At 39.4% G+C, this 18,028-nt stretch overlaps 1 pseudogene; it reads left to right on the forward strand.

Annotated features, from left to right (window-relative positions):
• LOC136131332 (programmed cell death protein 10 pseudogene) overlaps nt 1-7,581 on the forward strand; it is a 45,384-nt pseudogene extending 37,803 nt beyond the window's left edge.
• The last annotated feature ends 10,447 nt before the right edge of the window (nt 7,582-18,028 follow it).

Raw genomic sequence — 18,028 nt, forward strand, 5'->3', positions numbered from 1 at the left:
CGAATCAATGGACAAAGGATTAATATCCAAAATATATAAACTGCTCATGCAGCTCAATATTAAAGAAAGAAACAACCCAATCCAAAAATGGGCAGAAGAGCTAAATAGATATTTCTCCAAAGAAGACATACAGATGGCCAAGAAGCACATGAAAAGCTGCTCAACATTACTAATTATTAGAGAAGTGCAAATCAAAACTACAATGAGGTATCACCTCACACCAGTTAGAATGGGCATCATCAGAAAATCTACAATCAACAGATACTGGAGAGAGTGTGGAGAAAAGGGAACCCTCTTGCACTGTTGGTGGGAATGTAAATTCATACAGCCACTATGGAGAACAGTATGGAGGTTCCTTAAAAAACTAAAAATAGAATTGCCATATAATCCAGCAATCCCACTACTGGGCATATACCCAGAGAAAACCATAATTCAGAAAGACACATGCACCCCAATGTTCACTGCAGCACTATTTACAATAGCCAGGTCATGGAAGCAACCTAAATGCCCATCGACAGATGAATGGATAAAGAAGACGTGGCGCATATATACAGTGGAATATTACTCGGCCATAAAAAGGAATGAAATTGGGTCATTTGTTGAGACGTGGATGGATCTAGAGACTGTCATACAGAGTGAAGTAAGTCAGAAAGAGAAAAACAAATATTGTGTATTAACACATATATGTGGAACCTAGAAAAATGGTACAGATGAACCGGTTTGCAGGGCAGAAGTTGAGACACAGATGTAGAGAACAAACGTATGGACACCAAGGGGGGAAAGCTGTGGGGGGTTGGGGATGGTGGTGTGATGAATTGGGTGATTGGGATTGACCTGTATACCCTGACGTGTATAAAATTGATGACTAATAACAGCCTGCTATATAAAAAAATAAATAAAATTCAAGAAAAAAAGAAACTAATAGGAAACTTTCTTTGGGTTATTTGTATGGAAATATATTAATATAAATGTTTCAGACATTACATGAAATTCGTAAGCATCTTATATGTTCTGGTATAATGTTATAAGTCATAATTCTCATTATTATTTTAAAATGTATATCTCAGAAATAACTAAATTTCCTTGTCAGTTTCATTATTATGAACTTTCATCAAATCTTTAACCATGGTCATTTTTAAGTCTTTTGTCATTTACAGACAGTTCTGGGTGTACTCTGATGCTTTTGCAAAAATGTTCCTATAAAAGGGTTTCTTCTTCAAGGAATTCATGGAAAAGACTCTGACAAGTACAGGTTTCTGGTAGCTGACTATACTGCTGAACTGAATGAATAAGCATTTTCAGAACTCTAATGGAAAACTGATGAATTCATAAAAGTGCTAACAAAAGATCAACATGAAAAAAATTAATTCCATGGGACTGAGTGAACTGATGAGGATGATTATAATTTTTGTGACTTCTTGTTTGAATAAAAAAAAAATTCCTTTTCCACCTTCTATCCTTTAGCTCGTTAGCTGAGTGTTTTTTCCACACTGTATCCTTCTATTTTTGTCTTGATTTCTTAAAGGATATTTTATTTCTAATTCTTTTCTGAGTTCTAGAATTTAAGTTCCCAGCTTTAAAAATTTTGATATATGTTATTTTTTCATATTCTGTGTAACATTCTTAATGTCTTTTAACTAATTTTTATTTTAAAATTAAAAAAAAATTTTTGACATGAAACATTTTTCTTTTTAATTTGGAATGGAGTCAATAAGTGACGTGGATTCGTTTTGATTATAAGGCATTAAGCCCCACAAACTTGATGGGCGCTGAAAGAACAGAGGTGAATCTTGAGGGCTGCATCTGGCTTCACTAGTTCTTTAATATTCAAAATAGGCTGCCTGCTACACTCCTCAGTTCATGTCCTCTTCTTTACAGGCAGGATGATAACAGGTATCACTACAGCATGATGCCTGTCTGATGCTAAGTGCAAGCTCTCTTCTTCTAAATTGTGTCCAGTACAGGTATCCTGGTAGGATGTCATAACTAATTTTTAAATAGTAAGTTGCATTTTGGTCTGTTTGTGGGCATACTTTTCTGGGATGCTTTCATCCTCTCTAAAAATATTACCATGCTCCCTGTTACTTCATTTCTTATTATAACTTCATATGAGATTTGAACTTGATGCTTCTCTGTTGCTCACTTTTATGTGAAATTAGTTTTCCTGACCTTTTAGATCGAGGCAGGATTTAGTAAAGCTTTTCTAATGTCACAAAGCTCCTTTTTCTGTTATTTTTATGTAATGTTTAAAAATATGGCCACTTGCTTCCCAAGATTTCCTGACTGTCTTCCTTTCGCCACTTGGGTGGGAATCTTCTCTTTTTTAATCTTACTTTTCCCTAATTGCTCAATTTTATTCTCCTTCTAGTAGTTTCTTCACAGTATGGTTCCTTAATTGGAAGAAAATCCGTTTAAGTTTTGAGAGTTCATAAGGATTAAACTGCTTCAACCCTTTCAGTCCTTACTTCGTGCTCCTTGAACTCACTTGGTATTAGAGAGAGAATTCATTCTCAGTTTCATCTGATGTACTCAAATTGACCCACTGTGCTCCCCAGTAAATAACTATTGGCTCTTTTGGGGTTCTTTTCACCAGTTGACACAACCCTGTGTACTTCCCTCTACTTTCTCCTGCACAGATGCCAATACCATGTGAGTCTCATGGCTGTTGCTGGTTTGTCCCCATGTGCTTATACTAGGGGAGATACCTTGTTGCCTAGTTTTGTGGTAAATGTTGTCCATGGATCTTTGGTTTTGCTATTTAATTGCTGTGTTTGCTTTAATGTGGGGATTCACTAAGATGGAAAGCTACAATGTCACTGTCACTACTATCTTCCTAGAATCTCTAGATTGGACTTTAAAAGCAAAAATGACAACCACAACAACAAATTCAGTAATATTTTTTTTATAATAGGTATACCTGAGACATATTTATAAGGAATTTTTTTAACATAAAAGGATAGAAAAAGATATACCATGCAGTTATAAATCAAAATATAACTGATATAATGATATTACTTTAAATTAAATAACCCTTAAGACAAAAAGCATTATTAGCAAAGAAAACAAAAAAACAAAACAGTATCATTACATAGAAAATATTCACCAGGAATATATAATCAGAAACCTGTATTCTTTTAAGAAAAGAATTCTCAAAAATACAGAGAGTAAAAACTGAATGAATTACAAGGAGAAATTGACCAATATGTAATTTAAATGGGAATTTGTAACATATTACTCCCATATACAAAGCAATGATGAAGTTGATCTGATGAAAATATTGATATATTTAGAATCATGCATAAAACAATTACGAAATACATTTTTTCCCAAAGATACATGGAAATTTACAAAATCAGAGTCTGTTGAAGGTCACAAATGAAAACTCAGTAAATACCAGAACTGAAATTACACAGACCACATTCTTCAACCACAAAGCAAAATAATTAGAAAAAAAGATTCTCTCTCTCCCCAGATCTGCATGCTTGGAAATTTTAGAAACTCCCATAGTGTGTTATGAAACAAGGAAGAAATCTAATGAAAGTTTAAAATATTTAGAACTTGAGAAGGAAAACTTATTTCAAAACTTACAGGATGCAGCTAAAGCTGTAATCTGAAATGCATACATCCAAAAGAAAGAGAAAATTAATGAACTAAGTGTTCAACTCAAGAAGTTAAAAAAGAGAACCACAGAGTGAACTCAAGAAGGAAAAAGAGAATATTTTGACAATAATACATAGTCACAAAATAGAAAAAACGGGAGTAAGTTTTAAAAAGATAAAAGATATTTCTTTGAGGAGAATTATCAAGTGGCCAAAACCTAGCAAGACCATAATTCTTGTAGAGTTCACACACTCTGCTGTACCTTTTAAAGATTTTATTTTGTACCTACTGTACCACAATGTAGAAAAATCCATGGCAGTTCTTTGAGACCTTTTGATGCTTTACTTCCCTCAAGGCTGCATTTCTCTTGCACAAAGATTTCCTTACATGCATTTACTTCTTCTGCTATCAGGAAAACAAATATTACATGCGTAACGCATGACAATTTTTAGAAAGAGAGTGCAGCCAAACGTAACATGGGACAGTCCAGTTTCTGATTAATAATAAGTTATTCTCTAATGGATTCTTGGTTCTGCAAATGCATTCACAAGTTAATGCCCTTAAGTAGCAAGTTCCCCTAGTATTTTTAAGCTATAGTTCAATTTTTAAAACTTTTGAGGAATACAACTTGTCTAGAAAATAAACTACTCTTCTATAAACTGGACACGCAGCAGTAATTCAAATGCTGAAATCCTATCCCTGCAGCTTTTCTTCTTAAAGCCATGGACAGATGTCCGCCTGAGTGCTTTCTTCAGTTTTGAGCTCTATGGACCTCGCTCTTTTCATCTTCGTCCTGGTTTGGGATACATCTTCCTCTTTTCTGAAGCCGCTCTTAACCTGTGGTATAGTCAGCCAGGGAGCAGGGGGAGTAGTTGCATCTGCTGAGTACAGTCTCGAAGGTGGTACCTTTCAACCATTTTTCATGGCCGTACGTGAGTCTGATGAATGTGGTGTGGAGACCTGGAGGACGCAGTGTGAAGGCAGGGGGCGTCCCGCAGCATGTGATGCGACATCGGTGCCAGGCTGTGATGCTTGCTTTGACGTTTGCTAACACAGATACACTCTTAAGTGTTTAAACACATTGACTCATTTAATCCTCACAATATTACAAGAGTGATTCTCTTATTATCCCATCTTACAACTTGTTCAAGGTCACAAAGCTACTATGCATCAGAGCCAGGATTGGCACACAAGCAGTCTGTGTTCTCAAACCCACTGGCCAAAAGGTAGAGTCTATTCCATGCTCCACTAACCAGAGTTGCAGGGCCTACAGCCAAGCTGGGTGTTAGAAACTGGTCACCCTTACCTAGAAATCTGAGGTCCACCTTGAGCTCCATTGTCTAGAGCTGAGTCAAGTGTTTCTCAGGGCCCAACCCCATGACATCTCCCAGTGGGAGGTTGTGTGGCCTCTTATTTATCCACGTATGCCCTCCCCTATCAGGTCAGCCCAGGAACATGTTGATTCTGTCTTTTCAGTGCTGGGGAAAGTCAGCTCACTCCTGTGCACCTTGCCATGCTCTGTATCACCAGGGACCAATACTGTGCTAACACCAAGCAGGGCTCAGTAAAGATCTTCTGATGAATGAATGAGTTGACAGGGTACCAGTGTGCTAGGCACTGTGCTTTGGGGAGTGATAAAGGTTGTAAAGGTTAGTAAGACCCCACCTGTCTCCTTCAAGAGCTCATATTCTAGTGAGGAGCTTTTGAAAGTTCATCAATCTCTCAAACTACTCCAGGACATGGATTTTGAGATCAGATCTGATTCACCTGACTGGCTGTGTGGCCTCTGACAAGTTATTTTACTCCTTTTATTCTCCACTTATTCATCTGTAGAATCGGTATGATACTGTGACCTGCCTCATAGATGTGTTACGAGGATTAAATGAGATAATGCTTGAAAAATTGCTGTGTCCCCAAAGGGAGCTGCCTCTGGTTTTATTCATTGCTGAGGACCCGCAGGGACACCATGGGAACTCTCTTTGGCTGGATGGACCCCTGAAGTCAGCAGGCAGTGTGTCCCACTCAAGCGTCTGGCATGTCCACCATCCCCTGTTGTGTGAGCCTGGATGCTTGGGGGAATAAAACACCCATCATTAAGAATAGAAGTTACCTGTGTTGGGTAACTTCGGGGACATTGTCGCCTGCAATTATTCCTATAGGCTGAAGTTTCTCTGTGTCTCTCCTTTAGGAATTCCTTTGGCTGAAAAAGGCAGTGAGCCCATGACCTGTTTCTTTCCAGCGTTTGCCAGGACCTTTGCCCCACCTCTTACATTCTGGAAATATTTCTCAGGCACCCCTCTCTCCCCAACATCCAGATGCCCCTCTTTAGCTTGGGAGCCGGGAAGGTCAGGCATTGCTGTCGTCAGTTGCTTAGACTCTTCAGTGCGAAGCTCGCCTGTGGAATGTACAGGGCCGCTCCTGCTCTGGGCTCTGCTTTGACACAGGGAAAAGGTTGGCTAACCCTTCTTTAGCTCTGGAGAGTTCTCCCCATCATCAGAGGCTGCAGGGGCTCTAGCCAAAAGAGGGGATGTGGAGTCAAGTATGTCTGGGGTAGAGCCTAAGCTTGTGACCTCAGACCCATCTCGGCAGCTCAAGTAAGATAAACTTGTATCTGACTCTATGATCTCAAATTGCCCCTCTTTTTAGCCTCAATTTCCCTATCTCTCTATAAATACTAATATGACAGCTAGAGAGTCTCTGTTCCTTGAACTACAAAAAAAAATTAGCTCAAACATAAAAGTTTCAGATCCTCCCCTGGCTTTCTGAGAATCCCTTAAGATGCTTCTTCCTCATGGTCTCATCAGTGAGGTTTCCCTGAATGCCCTTTCTACATTTAAACTTCACCCCCCATGCCCATGTACACCCATTTTCTTGACCATCTCTCTCTGTTTTCCTTGGGTTCCTGCTGATAGCCAAGCTTCTGGGATTCCAACTTCTATTCCCAGTTGTTTATCAAGATATTCCCCTTTTCCTCCCAAGACAATTTTTGTCCTAAAAGGCATTTTGATGGCCACTGTTTTAAAAATGTACATTTTTATTTCATCACAAGAGAAAACTTTAGTCATTGCATTGTGAGGATCAGATAGGCTAATAAAGGTCCAGTACAGTGCTGTGTACCCAGTAGGGAGCAGATAAACATCAACAGTGGAAGTTATGAAGATTAATTGATATATATAAAAGCACTTAAAAACTGTAACACACTGTACATGTGAAGGATTCTCATTATCAATGCTAGTACCCTAAGTCCTAGTAGATGTTATACTATTCAGACCATGTTCAAAAGTAGTTGGGACAGTACATGGTCAAGCTCCTATTTCTTTGTTTGAGGAACCTTTCCTTTCTAAAGAGGGTAGAGTAGGAGGTATAACACAAACTAAAGTAAAATCCTTGGGCTCAGCACAAAGACTGCACATATCAGGACAGGAAGAAAATACAGGTTTCACATAAGACGTCATTATGAAACTTTTAGAGGAAAACAGTGTAGAAGTTAACTTCACTAAGTCCCTCCTTCGAATGGCAGCTGCTGATGTGGAAGAGTATGTGATTAAACAACCAGAGGCAGAATTCCAGGACCCAACTGAAAAGGCAGGAGCGCCTAAACAAAGTCCCAGTAAGATCCCAGCGGAGGTCAATACCAGAGTGAGATTCCTGCAAGCAATCAAGGATATCCCTAGTACAATTAAAGAATTCTTTGATGCAGTGAGTAATGTGTTCAAGAAATACTAATACCAGAACCGCATAGCACTTGAGTGCCAAAAATAAAGAATTTTTAAGGTATTCCAAAAGTTTCAGACATACTCTGAAAAGCTATTTTGAAATGACAGGGCAATCAATGTATTCCTAAGTGCCAACTGACTAAATCATCAAACCAACTTGGTATTTCAGACCTTCAAAACTGTGCCCTCAAGGCTGTACACGTTAAGAGATGTGCTTCTCAGTGGCAGTGTTGAACTACCTTTATCTGTAAATTTTCAAGTTTGACTGCATAAATTATGAGTCTCTCCTGAAGGGATCTAACCCAGGATGTTGAGTGGTATTATTGCCACTTTGTGTTTTTGTAAAATGTCTCTTAATCACAATCTCGCACTGAAGATTTTATTTGCTATTATCATTTATTTAAGAATTATAAGCCAAAAAACTTACAGTCTAATGTCTCATATAACATTCCTTAAAAGAATTGTAAATATTCGTATTTGTTTCTGACATTTTAACTTGGAAGCGATATGCTGCCAGATGATGTATTTAGCAATATTTGGTGGCAAATATTCAATAAATAGTTTACATCTGTTTTAAAAAAGCAGAACACTATATGAATAATATGGATTAAGGAATATGTTATAAGCATGGACTACACAGTGTGGAAAGAGCTGGGGCTTGAAGGTCTATAAAGGGGAATTGGAGGCTTAGAGCAGAGACACTAATCAGCCATCATAAAGCACAGGTGCCATGGACAAATCAAAGCTTGCAGAGAACCCTGGAAGCTCGGTATGCCCGCTCCGTGAGTTTGAAGCCAGGTGTCTGGTGATGGGCTTAGGTTTGCCTTTGGTCAGCAAACCAAGCTGTCTGAAAGAAAAGAACGCAGACTGGTTAAGAGGCGAACAAACTGGAATTTGCTGATACCTGTGTAACTGTGTTTCACCACCTCTAACCACAATGACCTTCACGAATATAGAGGTTGGGCTTCCCTGGTGGCGCAGTGGTTGGGAATCCGCCTGCCAATGCAGGGGACGCGGGTTCGTGCCCCGGTCCGGGAGGATCCCACATGCCGCGGAGCGGCCGGGCCCGTGGGCCGCGGCTTCTGAGCCTGCGCGTCTGGAGCCTGTGCTCCGCAGCGGGAGAGACCGCGATGGTGAGAGCCCTGCGCAAAAAAAAAAAAAAAAAAGAGAGAGAAAAAAGAATATAGTGGTTACTGCCTCATTTCTACCCACAAGTTCCTTTTTGACCATCTCTAACCCAGAACCATATAGAAAAGCTATCCTGAGAAATGTAATTCCGGCTTTGCCAAGTTGATGCAATACAAAACCACCATACTGCATAGTGGACATGTGGTCTTAACCTGATGTGAAGTGCTTACCAAAAATACTACTTTAATCCAGTGGAGGTCATGGTACAGCAGATATCTTTATTTATGTATTCATTCATTTATTCATTTTGTATTTAATGATAATCTGCTGTGTTCCAAGCACTGTTTTTTTGGCTAGGGAATAGAGAAAACTATGACCCATGATACTGAGTAAAGTCCTATTTCTACAAAAGTGGGTTAATGGGTACATGCAAAGGGTCTTGGAGGTAGAAAGGGAGAAAGGCAGAATGAATTGCGAAGATGACTCCAGGCGTTAGGAATAGCATGTGAGAGAGTGTATTAAATTCAAGGAGCCTAAAGTTCACTGAAGTGTATAGCACATAGGGAGCAATAATGGTAGGAGGTATTCAGGAAATGAAAACCAATAGGATTTAGTGAACGGTAGGAGAAGAGGAGAGGCAAGAGCGAAGCTGCCAGTGTGAGGGATTACGTAGTTGGTGATTTCACTAACGTGACGTGGAGTACAGAACATGATTTGGGGAGAATATGTTGAATTAGAATCTGTAGATATTGAGGTACTGCAAATCATGGAGGTGGAAGCATCCAGTAAGCAGTTCACAGTGTGGGTCCAGAGACCACCAGTCTATCCTGTTCTTCTCTTTTCTTAGCATTAATTACATTTGCAATTACTCATTTTAGCACCTACCCTCCATGCCAGAATGACTACTCTTTGAGGGCTGGAACCACGCCTTGCTTGTGCTTTGTTGTTACCCTAGCATATCAAGCAGTGAATGGCATGTTGCAGGTGCTTGATAAATATTAGGTTAATGCAACTTAAGAGACCAAGAAAGGGGTGCTTTTGGGAGCACCAAAGAGGGGTCAGAATTTGAGATGTGGATCTGAATAGTGCTTGAAGCCATGAAGTAGATGGACTTATTCAGGGATATATACACAGTGATGAAAGAATCCCCAGGGCAGGCCCTGAAAGGACACTCACACTCAAAGGAATGGCAGAGAAGAAAAAGCTGGTGAAGGATTCTGAGAAGTGATTAGAGGAAAAGATAACCATGAAAAAGTTTGAGGTAAAAAGGGCGGAAGGCAGGATGAGTTGTGAAGATGATTCTGGGCATTAGGAATCCATGTGAGCACGGGAGAAAGCAGGAAAGACAGCATTTTAAAATACAGCTTGCTGGGACTTCCCTGGCAGAACAGTGGTTAAGACTCTGTGCTCCCAATGCAGGGGGCACGGGTTCGATCCCTGGTCGGGGAACTAAGGTCCCACATGCCGCGCAACCTAAAAAGTGTAAAATAAATAAATAAATATAGCTTGTTATTGAAGTAATGTGATCATCTGCTATAAATCAACATCTACAGGGATGGTGACCCTCTCTCTCACCTAACATCCCTTGAAGACCAGCTTGATTTGCTTTTAGTCTCCCCCTTTTCTCCTTTGGAAAACTCTTGAGCCATATTTCATGAACAGAAACACTATTTATTATTGGCCTCTCGCTTCCCTGAATTATCAACATATTGCATTTCTGTGGCCGTAATGATTGGTTTCTTCCGGGATGGGTACAGTCCATATCTATACCAATTGGATCGTATCTCAGAAGCTTAGGTAGGTGCTCTTGGGAAAAAGCCTTGCCTTTCCTACTGCATGTGAAGGCGAGATGTGTGGAAAAGAGAAGAAAGGAGAGACAGGAAAACCAGGGCCTGGTGACCTTTGAGCCCCTAACTGCGGTGTGTCTAAAGCAAGCCCTGTTTCTCTTCTGTGAGCTGGTAAACCTCTTTGCATCTTTATCTCAAAGACTCTTAAACTGACATTCTAAGAAGTTAACTATGAATCCTTTATAAAATTAAGCACACATACATTTAGATGTATTTGATTTTTGTAAAAGTAGGGAAAATTTTTCATTTACCTCAACCCCAGATTATGACCCTAACTATGCAGAAGCTGATGTTCTATAGGGAATATTGTCACAGCTTGAACAAAAACCTTAGTGGGTGTAACACGACTTTCTTTCTAAATAGCAACCAGCCCCGCTGAGTCAATGTTGACATATGTAACTCTTTCCTGGAAGGCAAGAAAATCTGAAGGTTGACTGGTTTGCTCACTCACCCTGCCTTTTGTTTCCTAACGAACAGGTAATATTAGTCTTTCAGTATGATAACATAAAGCCGACCGATTTGCATCACGGGGTATTGTCCACCCTGTGTGTTTCAGTTTGTTCTTCTCTTATTTAATAGGAGCTGTACTGAAACTGGGTAGTCTCTATTTGTTCAGCAACCTCTTACGAGTGCCTGCCTTCTCTCCTGGATTGAGTTGGACCAGGGAAATGATAGACGCAGGATAATGTGAGGAGGTTTTCTTAGCAAAATGGACATTCCCAAACTTTTCACCACTCCAGGGACCTCCAATAGGACCTTTGATATCTTTAGAAATCTAGTCACTCCAGCCTGGAATAGAGTTGATGTTAGTCTCTTGCTTCACTTATGTTGAGATTCTGGCCCAGCTGGTCTTAGTCAACGACGCTCTTTTGCTGTGTCTTTTTTTTTTTTTTTTTTTTTTGCGGCACGCGGACCTCTCACTGTTGTGGCCTCTCCCGTTGCGGAGCACAGGCTCCGGACGCGCAGGCTCAGCGGCCATGGCTCACGGGCCCAGCCGCTCCGTGGCACGTGGGATCCTCCCGGACCGGGGCACGAACCCGTGTCCCCTGCATCGGCAGGCGGACTCTCAACCACTGCGCCACCAGGGAAGCCCTTTTGCTGTGTCTTTGAATCATGGTATCATATGATTGTCATCCTTATTTATTCTCTGGTATTCATGCTCATAAACATTGGTAAGCACTCTCTAGGCTCTGCTGTTTCATCACCTGAAAAATGGGAATATTCATATGTAACTTGCAGGTTTGTTGTGAGGTTGAATTCCCCCACAGAAAAAAATTATAGAACCTCACTGTCAATCTCCACGAGTATTTACCAGACTGTATCACGCTCCCACAAAGGGCTCCCTTAAGCCCATCCCCCCATCAGCCCCCACCCCAACCTGGTCCTCTCTCCAGTCTGTGCTTATTTTGGTTCAGCACAAGGTATGTTGTGTTTATTTGTAAGTTTTCTGATCATTTTTATCCACTAAACTGTGGACTGTTTTGGAGGCTCAGCTGTCTTCCAACTCTGTATTCCCAAGGGATGAACCATGTCTAGAACATTAGTAGGGGCTCAGTAAGTGCATGTAAAAATGTTAAAAGAGAGAAAAGGAACTAACTTTTTTAAAGTCAGCTTTGTACTGAACACTGTTAGACACTTTCACACACATAATTACATTTAATTCTTTCAATACATCATTTTCACAGATGGAGATATTAAGAGATAAAGAAGTTAAGTGGTTTGTGTAAGATCCCACAACTAGAGGGTGTCAGACCAGAATCCCATTCCATTTATATTTGCCTCCAAAGAGGTTGCCTCAAAGCAGTTGAAAATTCACCTCCTTCATGACTTCCTTAATCTTTGAAATTTTCTAGATCACTCTTACATACTTATGTTTCTCAAAGGGATGAGGAGACCCCTTACATGTATCAAAATATGTATATATGTACATCTGAAACATGTATATGTCTGTATATAAACATTTGTAAGACAATTTGATTTTCAACTTAAAAATGCTTTGTTCATATGGAGCCCTTAAATGAATAATTGCCTTGCCTTGGCTTGAATTATCATTTAGCTATGAAGACTCTGCCAGAAAGAGTTTAAATCAAATTATTTTGGGTACCTCATTGTTTACTTACTGTAATATCAGATCATGATGTTTGAATAGTGAGTGTAAAACATCGTCATGTTGATTTCCATAGATGTAAATGAACAGTGGTAGTAGTGTATGCTGAAAATTCATTATATAATGGTTAAACATTTGATAAGAAAAACCAGCACTTTGTTTTAAAATGACAGCGAAGTTGTTTTCTTCTCATAAATACTTCTTATAAATTCTGAATTTACATCTCAAAGGAGTTTTAGCTCTTAAACATAGGATAAAACCCTAAGGAAAGGGCTTCCCTGGTGGCACAGTGGTTGAGAGTCCGCCTGCCGATGCAGGGGACACGGGTTCGCGCCCCGGTCCGGGAGGAACCCACATGCCGCGGAGCGGCTGGGCCCGTGAGCCATGGCCGCTGAGCCTGCGCGTCCGGAGCCTGTGCTCCGCAACGGGAGAGGCCACAACAGTGAGAGGCCCGCGTACCGCAAAAACAAAAAAAAAAACAAACAAAAAAACAAAACCCTAAGGAAAGAATGTACACCATAGCAATTAAAAGAACAGATTTTGAAGTCAGAAAGACCTGGGTTGAAGTGCTCTCTCACCGCAGATTACTTGCAGTATGACCTTGGGAATATTACTTAAATTTTTTCAAGGCTCAGTCACCTTATCTATAAGATGGGGCTAATAATAGTGCATGCCAGAGAGAATTGTTGGGAGACTGGAATGATGATACACATAAAAGGGCTGAACACAGAGCCTGGAACCCAATGAACACTTAAGAGCTATTAGCTATTTTTCCTCTTTTAAACTGTCTTGTTTAGTTCAGTTATAGCTACATGATCATTTTAACACAAGCTTTACATTTCTAACTGGTATAGTCAAATCCAACTGCTAGAGAGAGATATATACAGGTGGTGAAGAAGCTTGGCCCAGCTGGACTAGAGGCAATCAGGGAAGGTCCCATAGAGAAAGTGATGGGTTAGATTAATCTTAAAGTGGGGGAAACTCATGGGAAAGGAGAAAAGGATTGGGATGGGTGTCAGGAGGACAAACTGGCCTGGGACTATTCATAGGAAGTGGAGGGTCAGAGTTTCACTTCTGCTTTTCTCATTTCAAACTCATAGCATTCAAACATTTTATCCCTGAATGGAATAATGAATAGTTAAATTTTGGAATTGTACAAGAAATATTGATTTTATAAATTATAGGCTCATAACATAAAATTTTCTTTGACATAAAGTGAATAGAATATTAGGCAGATTGCTTCACCAGGGCCCAAATTGTTATATGGTGTCTAGAACAAATGAAATGTCTAATTTTTGCTTTACTTTTCAAGCAAGAATGAGTCTGAGAAACTGCAAGTCACCTAGCTCTGTTATGTTGTGTTTCAGTACTTACATTTCTAATATATTTTCTCATTGTCATTTGATTAAATATTAACTCAAAATATCAGCATGATGAGACTGTTGATAACAGTTTTTTTGTGGGTGTAGAAAATGGTACTTGTTACAGTGAAAAAGAGGCCTTAATTTGACCAAATTAAGAAGTCATGACTTGAAATTGCTATCAAATATTGATTTTATAGTTGGTTCTTTTTTAAAGATCACGATTTTTTTGTTTCTTGCAAAGCATAGTTTTACCAAGATAAAATATGAAAGGAACTGAAATAAATTATTGAAAATAGAGCAAAATATGATAATCTTATCGTATTGACTTACCAAAATATGATAGTCTTATCAAACTTAATTCAGTTTTTACAAAATTAACTATGCATAGTAAAACTTGAGCAAACATATTGATGAATGAAAAATACAGACTGAGAAATTTCAGACCCAGAGGATTTTTGTGTTTTCTTACACTTGTAATAATGAGCCTCTGGGCTCACACTGAGTAGGGAAGAAGGTTTTTTAAAACATTGTCTAAGTGGTCATTTTAAGCTCTGCATTTTTATTCTTCTCTGCTTCCTCTTCCCCAGATTCAAAGCCTCCATCTGTTGGGCCCAAAAATGGGTTGTTTACTTTGACTGTATGAACAGATAATCCCTTTCTCCCAGGTCTATGTCTTTAAAAAGATATTAAATCTTTGCATGGTTGAACTACTTTTATGACTTCATTTCCAATAGTTGGAATGTTTAGGTTCCAAGGGTTATATCCACACTGTTGGCAAACAATGACATCTTTTTTAAAAAATCAGTTTAATTAAGTTTGGTCACATATGGTACAGAGTCATATGGCATAAAATCATTAGAATATACTCTGATATTCTTCCAAATCCTTTAAATCCTGCCCTCTTAACATAGAATTAATTGCTAAAGAGGTAAGTTAATGTATGGCAAATGTTTATCCAGTGAAATTTCCCTCAGTAAAATCACTCCAACTTCCAGTTATGTTCTCTGAAAAGAAACTGACAAACTGATTTCATCTGATATGGAGCAAGCTGATATCCTCAATCACATGGCATCTTTCTACCTCGGTGTTCTTAAGTGACCATTTCTTAAAGTTACAAGGAATGCTTCCACGTTTTGGCTTTTAAAATACTAGCTTATTTTGAATTTACTTTGACTGACTCTGTAAGCTTGAAATCAAATTGATCATTTTAGAATGGCTCACGGTGATTGGTTAGCAATTGGATTACCGCTGATCATTTCTGTTCTGTCAAAAATATTGCCAAATTAAGTAAACTCTGTCCATTATTTTGGCTGCTTTATTGACTGATTCCCATCTGTCCCACCTGGATGTCCTTCACTCACATTTTGTCCCATGCGGCTCCTTCAAGATCCGACTCAAAGACCGCCGCTTTCCCTCTAGTCTCCGAATTGCTCTAGCTGGACTCCTACTGTCTTAAAGAACTTGATCTGGGCAGATGTTAGGCACTGAGCTGTCAACATACTGCCTGATCCAATAGTTGTTTTTATATGTGCCCTATGTCTCATCTAAATTACTGATCGAGGGCAATGTTTATTTTTATAGATTTCTCTACAGTGGCTTCTATGCATCAAGGCTCAATAAATATTTATGGAACAAATTAGGAATTTGGGGCTCAGTATTTGGCTCTTACAATTACTGATTTCAGCAGTGATTCCAACTTTATGAGAAATAATCAGCTCTTATCAATTTCAAAGTGCTTAGACTGCTCCCAGCATTTAACTAGGCTCTTAATTCATGCTATCTCATTAACCTTTTATATAACTCTCTACATTAGGGATTGTTTTTGCTCTTTTTTTCATGTGAAAAATGTGAAGCTCAGAAAGGTTAATTAACTTGGCTATGATTGCTCAGCTACTATTTGACAGAGTGGAATTCAATGACACATCTTTCTGACTCCATAGCTTGTGCTCTTCTGTGAAGCAAGTATGTCCTTGAGAAATTATTATCATTGGACAGGTAAGAACACTGGAGTTAAGAGAGTTTAATAATCTTGCCTAAGGCTATATAACAAATAACCACTGCTGAAATTTCTCTAGTAGGTGGGTGTTCCAATGTCTGTTTCTGATTAATTTTTCTTATCTCAAGGTAATAGTATTAGACGCTTTTTATATTGTTGGAGTAGGGTTCAAGTTTCGAAAAACACACTTTTTATCAATCCTCTGGGATTACTTAAACAATTCTGTTCATTTCAGACATTTACTGATTACATTTTTCCCTGACATTTGGTGGAAATAGGATAATACAATAATACCACTTTCCTTTCTTTTCTTTTCTTCTGTTTACTGCTTACCATTAAATATGTTCTTTTAAGAGATGAAATAATATATTAACTTCTGAAATCACCTCAAATAAAGACCTGCAGAGATGTCCATGTATTTTGGAATGATCGTTGCTTATTTAGCAGGAATATTAGTTTAAAGATGGTATATCCTGACTCACTGGATAAATCTCTAGAAGTAAATGGAGAGATTGTTAATGACATGAAAGGGGATGGGGAGGGAAGTCAGAAAAGAAAGTGAAAAGTAAATTATGTCCAAGTCAAAAATAAGTTACATTTATAGCCTTGGAGTCAAGGTGACAAAGTAGGACATTTTGTGTGAAGTTATTTATAGTGCCGTTGTTGATCAATTCTGGCTTGACACTAACTTAGGGATTTTTCACTTCTATTTTCTTCTTTCATAGAATGCCAGGCACTGCTTAGGTGAAGAGATATACAGTTGACCCTTGAACAACAGGCATTTAAGTTGCACAGGTCCACTTATACATGATTTTTTTTCACTCAGAAATACTACAGCACTACACGATCCCTGGTGTGTTGAATCTGCTGATGTGGAATGGCAGATGAGGAGGAACCAAATATATGGAGGGCTGACTATAAATTATGCCTGGAATTTGGGCTATTTGGAGGGTTGGTGCCCCTAACACCCCTCCCTCCCATCCCGAATGTTCAAGGGTCAACTGTACTAGAATTGACAGACAGTTATCAGAGCAAGTCTTCAGGGGCTGAGAATAAACGTATGGGAAGATTCCTGTATAGTCTGTGGAATGAATACCATTCCCACACTTGTCTAAGCATCTGTACATGAGCCAAGCTACCCATGGACCGAGCCACACTAAACGATGACCTCAGAGGGGGTGCCATGCTTCTGGTGTGGGTGCTTGGAGCAGAGTCCTCATCTTCTCAGAGGGCATCAGCTCTTTCCTGGAAGAGCCCTTCTTAGGTTGACATCAGCCCAAACACCCCGCAGGCCAGCAACTGGGTCCCTTGCCTGCTATGAAACTACACCTTTCAAGATCAAAACATTTAGGTGGCTGAATGTTTCATTTGATAACATCATAGATGTGATCTACTGGAAATGAGAGATACGAAGACAATCTGAGCTTAGATTCTTTCCTCCTCTTCTCTGTTCTGTAGCCCCAGTTCTTACCTTGGCTGCATGTTGGAATCAACTCCGGGAGCTTTAGCGAATACTGATAATTGGGCTGTACCCCCAGAGATTCTGATTTACAGGTATCCCTCTTTCATTGTGCTTCACTTTATGGTGCTTCATAGATACTGAGTTTTTTATAAATTAAAGGCTAGTGGCAACACTGCATTGAGCGAGTCTATCGGTGCCATTTTTCAAACAGCATTTGCTCACTTCATGTCTCTATGTCCCATTTTGGTAATTCGAGCAATATTTCAAGCTTTTTCAATATTATTACATTTGTTATGGTGACCTGTGATCAGTGATCCTCGATGTTACCATTGTAATTGTTTGGGGGTGCCATGAACTTCACCCATATAAGACAGTGAACTTAATCAATGAATGCTGTGTATGTGCTGACTGTTCCACTGACTGGCCATCTCCCCTCTCTGTCCCTCTCCTTGGGCTCCCCTCTTCCCTGAGACACAACAATATTGAAATCAGGCCAGTGGATAACCCTACAATGGCCTCTAAGTGTTCAAGTGAAAGGAAGAGTCACCCATCTCTCACTTTAAAGCAAAACCTAGAAATGATTAAGCTTAGTGAGGAAGGCATGTTGAAAGCTGACATAAGCCAAAAGCTAGGCCTCTTGCACCAGTTAGCCAAGTTGTGAATGTAAAGAAAGTTTCTTGAAGGAAATTAAAAGTGTTCACACGCATGACAAGAAAGTGAAACAACTTCACTGCCGATATGGAGAAAGTTTGAGTGGTCTGGATGGAAGATCAAACCAGCCACAACAGTCCCTTAACTCAAAGACTAA

The sequence above is a fragment of the Phocoena phocoena genome, chromosome 11, assembly GCF_963924675.1.
Source record: "Phocoena phocoena chromosome 11, mPhoPho1.1, whole genome shotgun sequence".
Classification (NCBI taxonomy): domain Eukaryota; kingdom Metazoa; phylum Chordata; class Mammalia; order Artiodactyla; family Phocoenidae; genus Phocoena; species Phocoena phocoena.